The 5823-nt window shown below is 35.7% G+C and overlaps 1 pseudogene across 1 annotated transcript; it reads right to left on the reverse strand.

Annotated features, from left to right (window-relative positions):
• Positions 1 to 395: 395 nt before the first annotated feature.
• Positions 396 to 3643, reverse strand: LOC147640276 (short-chain dehydrogenase TIC 32 B, chloroplastic-like; annotated as a pseudogene). Its single transcript, XR_015269690.1, has 6 exons — positions 3447 to 3643; positions 2907 to 3139; positions 2732 to 2811; positions 2494 to 2647; positions 611 to 689; positions 396 to 526 (listed from the first exon to the last, which is right to left on the reverse strand). The product of XR_015269690.1 is annotated as a short-chain dehydrogenase TIC 32 B, chloroplastic-like (transcript).
• Between the last annotated feature and the right edge of the window lie 2180 nt (positions 3644 to 5823).

The following is a 5823-nucleotide window of genomic DNA, read 5'->3' on the forward strand; positions in this document are numbered from 1 at the left end:
TGAAATGAAACCAAATTAAGGTTAGATTTGATATAAAAAAATCGACACATGGAAAGTAAGACCACCGAAGTTTGTGGACTCAAATCAATAAGGTATCAAAATGTTATGTTATACATAACTTATTTAGGTAACACATATTAAAATGAGAGAAGGTAATAACCCGACGAATTGTTTTCATAAAAAATGATGCTACTTGAAAAATAACATCTGCATATCATTCATACCATTTGTTAACACTTTAATGTTTATAAACCTTTGTAGGTGCATATTGTGATGCAAAAAGTGAAAGAAGAAGCTATGAACATCACTAATAAACATGCTTTCTCTAAGTTCTAAGGGCCTCTCCATAAAGGTTCCCATGTGCTTAGCTACAAATTTAAATCATGTATAATCATGTGGGAAGTCATGATGAAGAATGAAGACCTCTAAGAACTTTACCTATCACCAACCCTCCATGATCACGAATAATATTTGTCTTTACAATGGCGGGATGCAAAGAGTTTGTAGTTACATAAGCACCAACCTCCTGCAGCAAAAAGAGGTGTCAATGGATCTCTAGGGTACTTTGACAAATCTTGGAAAAGCTTAATAACATGGTCATTCTACACACCTTTAGCCTTCTAGCAAGCTCTTTTGCATGAAGGATGTTAGCAAGTTTGGATTGTGCATAGTTCATGGATGGTACAAAGCTGCAATAATGCAGAAGTAATCTAGTAAGTGGATTGATTTCAAATACAAGCACAAAATTTTCATCAAAAGAATTTCAATAGAATAATGATGAGCCACATGTTTGTGAAAGTCTCTATAATTTACACCACTTATTTAAACTTTTTAGGGTCATTGTCCTCTATAATTTGCACCACTTATTTAAACTTTTTTAGGGTCATTGTCCTATGTAATATATGTCCAATTTACGCCAACACAAGCATTGTAAAATCCATGTTATAATGATGTCTCAAGATATTGGAAGCATGCAATTATTTTTACTGACTCATATATTGGCTTGATATGCACTAGCTAGGGTGGCATTATAGATAGGCTTTAATAATTGCACTAAAAGTAATTATATACTTTAGTCTAAACTTTAGTTGAACCACTGCACGTGTTACATGTATTATTCCTTTTATTCAACTTCCTTTAAACTTACACCCTTGTATTGTCAAAAAAGAAAATAAGGCCTTAAGAATATGCGACACACTTTATAAATGGGAAAAGCCCTATTTCCAATAATTAACTTGAAAGGTTGAGATATACATATTATATAAAATTAGATAAAGAATATGAGAAGACTCGTAGCTAAGTGTTTTTTCTCACGTTGGCTACAACTTGTGAGATCAATAAAGGACAAATGATACAATTTTGTTTATGCAATCTCCATCTCTTTTTGTGTAGGTAATTTGATTGAATCATTTTATAGTGTAGAAAAGTACATCCATCATGCTTTAAACGATGCATGAATTATGGTGAAACATGCACATAGCTATGAAGGCCATCAGAAGTCTATGTTAAGAACTAAGTCATTAGAGTTTCATGATAAAATAAATAAACAAATTTTGTATTCTTGACACTTATGAAAGGGAGACAATGTCTTACACCATAATATTTCTTCAATGTTTACAAGTTTAGAACATATTTCTTATACACAAAGAGATAAAGTTAAGAGGAGATTCAAAAGGTTCAAGAGCAACTTGTTATGTCCAAAATAGACATCTCAATTGAGGACAAACACTTGCAAACATGTTCAAGGAAAGGTTATGATGGATGAAGGATTGTGGTGTCCTCATGCTGGATGAGGAGCTCCCCTTTATTTTAAAAGCATGTAGGGCCATATTTAGAGTGAAAGTATAGTAGTAGTGCATGGAATGATGTAGAAGATGACTCAGCCTTTGAAAATTTGTTGAAGGTAATTGTGTTTCAAGATTTATCTTTGCAACATGGACAAAATAAAAAATAACATAGGATATTATTTGACCACTACTACTTTACATAGTAAAAACAATTATGCAAAAATACTTAAAAGAGCTCAATGTGTTTGTATGTACGATGCACATGGGTGGGTGCATGTGCATGCGTGTATGTCCATGTAGTGTGTGTGCATGCACACATTCATGCATAGTGCTTCTGCGTGGATTCGTTATACCTTGGTATCAACTATGCACAAAAGCTTACATGGGTGTGGTATATGCATTTGTGTATATATGTCCATGTTAACATGCATATGCATGACATTGTGCACAAACTTACGTGGGTGGAGGTGTGTGCGCGTGCATGTCCATGTGTGTGGAGGCATGCTTAGGCACTCAAGCGTGTTACACATAGGGCTTGTGCATGGACATCTTATACCGTGGTACTAATGTGCAAACGTTTTCATAATCGATGAAAGAAGGAATAGCACTTCTATAGTATCGATAATTTGTCAAACAGCATTTCTACATTAAAACTCTAAAGCCGCGTCCGTGGGTGTGTTTTGACAGTTTAATTTGTAAAAAAAACCTGTGCTTGTCGTTGAGTTTGTCGAGGGCTATGCCTGTGCTGCCTATCCACGTGTGCAGGCAGGATGCCACGTTGACAATCCTGCCCTCCACTCTGCTCTCCTTGGCACTCTCCACCATCCTATCTAGAAGCAGGTTGGTCAGCAAAAAGTGCCCTGCATATCATCGGTTCAATCGTTCTGATTCAGATCATCAAGTCATAAGAAATCATCAATATATATAATAAGAAATTAGCTGACCTAAATGATTGGTGGCAAAGCTGAGCTCAAAGCCATCCTCCGAGTTTCTGAATGTGTTGCAGAAGACGCCTGCGTTATTGCTGGAGTAGGGGGAAGATGAAAGAAAGAAAATAGTTAATATTATGGAGGTGGGTCCTTAATTAGAGGAGCTAAATTTCCGATAATGAAAGCTTACATTAAGATGTTTAAGGGTAGGTTAAGGCTCAAGAACTGGGCGACGAAGCAACGGACGGATGAGAGGGAGCTGAGGTCCATCTGGAGAACGATAATGCGGGCGTGAGGGGTCTCCTTATAGATGCGAGACTGCAGTGCTTGGGCTGCTTTGAGATTCCGAGCGGCAATCACAAACTCTAGCCCCCCTCTTGGCAAGCACCCTCGCCGTCTCAGCTCCAATCCCGGAAGTTGCCCCTACACGTTGCGAATTAAACTAAGCTAAGCTGCTTATGATATTTATATGTATTGTAATTTGCTCCGCGTTTTCAATTAAACTAAGCTAAGATGCTTATGATCAGGATTGTTTTGTAATTCAATTAACAGATCAATGAATAATAATTGCAGCTCATGCATGGTTGCCCCTACACGTTGTTAATTAAACTAAGTAAAACTGCTTATGATACAACATGTACAACCGACTAAGCTCATTTCTTAATCTCGTCTTAATCTTGTAATTAGGTGAAATTGTTTATTTACACACAGGTTTTGCCCCGCGCCAAACCTGTGATAATTGCTGTGAGATGATACAAACAAAGGCCGCACGTGACATCCTCAGCAGTAGACTTGGAGCCATATCCACTCTGGCCTAACACGCCCAGCATATAATCTATAAACAACCCCATGTATTAATTAAACCTGCTGCTCTTCTATTGTGGAGTCTCTCTATGTCTGAGAGAGATTAAGTAAAACCCGTTATGATGTATATTGCTGGCGTAGGGTCAGGCACAATATATAATAAAATGCCGCCGCAGTGTATATAAAAGCAATATGCATATGCATCATATGTATATTATGGCATTTTACTATTGAATTTATTAGAGTATAGGGCTTGTATGTGGGCTCCCACTTTTGTCCGAGGGACAATGTTTTCATTTCTTGTCTCCTTGCCTGCCAATGCACTCCCCAACAGGAACTTGGAAGTCACAAGTGTCTTTTCGATGGTTGTAAATAGGTCACTCACTTTGATTTTCTCATGATCATTGCTAAGTAGGATTAAGAGCATCTAAGGGGCAAAGATAACACCTCATGATACCATTGTTTGGGAGGAACTTTTTCCTAAACCTTGAACCTTAGATCAATATTTCTCGCTATAGATTGAAGATAGTATAGGTGTATTTGAATAAAACATTTATTTATAGTTGAAGATGATTTAGAAAAATATATTTATTTACAGTTGTGTAATTATCAATGTTTTTGAGAATTATGATAAAGTGTGTTTCCTTCTCCTCAATTCCATATTATGGATAGTTTATAATTTGAACTCGCTCTAGGTTGGAGTGGGCCTATCTTTTCATGAACCGAACATGATTCATCTATTACGTGTGCCAATATAATAATCATCTTACCACAACTTCTTTGCCCTCAAGGACCTTCTAATGTGGACACCCTAGCAACTATTGGTTCCAGTTCTTAAAGAGCATAGTCAGCAAAGAACAGAAGGACATGTGCACTTGCTCTAGTTATGAAAAAAACTCCACAAAACATCTTGTCAAGGAATCACCTTTCTTAGGAAGAGTAGGTCACACTTTAAATCGACCCAATCTACCCCACCCCCTATCGACATAAGTAACATCATTTCCCACCACTACTGACATAAGTAACATCATTTCCCACCAGCAATTACTGAGGGATACTTTACATTGAAACTTAGTCTTTCACTATGTATTAAGAACAATCATGGTCATTAAAGAGTTGGGGAAAAGCCTAACAAGATCTAAAATGGCCAATGTTGTTTGAGAAAAAATGTGCAATATTTAGTACTATGAAAAGACTTTAGTTTTCTTTTGTTGTGGTACCAAACTCAACTACCATGAGTAACACCAAGTATCATGCAACCTCATCAAATAGAACAAAAGAGGAATGAAATCCCAAGATTAGTTTTTTTCTTCATTTGCCCATGGAATGACTAGAGTGAGCTTTGGTTCATTTTTTATCCGAGACATTGAGAGCCCTTAACTCCTAACATAAGGCCTAACCCTATCCTTATCTATTAAAACACGCAATCCAACACAATACGTCATATGTGCTCTCTCCCCTTCATACTTTTAGAAGCTCTATATACCCACCTTAAAATGATATTTGGCATGATAAATTGTAACAAGTTTGTAATTGTACTTTGTTATTTGCAACCTCAATCAAGGTAGAAAAAAAGGGGAGTAGAGATATAGTTATCTAGGAAAATGATTATTTTGTAAAAGCATAGAAATAACGGGTGAATATTTTACAAACTTATCCATGCTACCAGCTAACTTGCCACTTGACATGATAGAACTTGCGTCAATATCTTAAGTTTGATCATAATTAATAACCTAACACTTTTTAAAAGAAATCCTTGAATAGCCATTTAGCTAAAATGATCCATATTATCTTCCTTGTTTCCAAAGCCAAAGTGAAGAATACTATAGTTCTTGCTTACTTTAAATAAATTTCATGCCCCTTGTCAATATTACCTTGTGAACACTCTTTCTTTCTTTCAAGTCATGTCTTTACTTTAATTCAAAATGGCAGACATGTCAAATGACATCGCATAATTTATAAGGAAATTACAAGGACGGTTATTCAAAATGGTAGTCATGTCAAATGACATTGCATTTATAAGAAAATTATAGGGAAGGTTCTTTCATATGCTCCACTCACTTTGCCATTTACTTGTGCTTGTGAAAAAAACTCATGCAAATGTATCAATTCATACTAAATTTCTACATCCATAATAATTTCATTAAATGCATAATAAAGTTAATAAAATTATTTATGATAAATTTGAACCCTAAGCATTGTATATGGGCTGTAATATCTAGATAGAATATATAAAGACAATTATTTATGATAGAGATGAACATTAAACATTGTAATATATGGGCTATAATCTCTAGGTAGAA

Source organism: Cibotium barometz, chromosome 3, assembly GCF_041138505.1.
Source record: "Cibotium barometz isolate CiBa-2024 chromosome 3, ASM4113850v1, whole genome shotgun sequence".
Classification (NCBI taxonomy): Eukaryota; Viridiplantae; Streptophyta; class Polypodiopsida; order Cyatheales; family Cibotiaceae; genus Cibotium; species Cibotium barometz.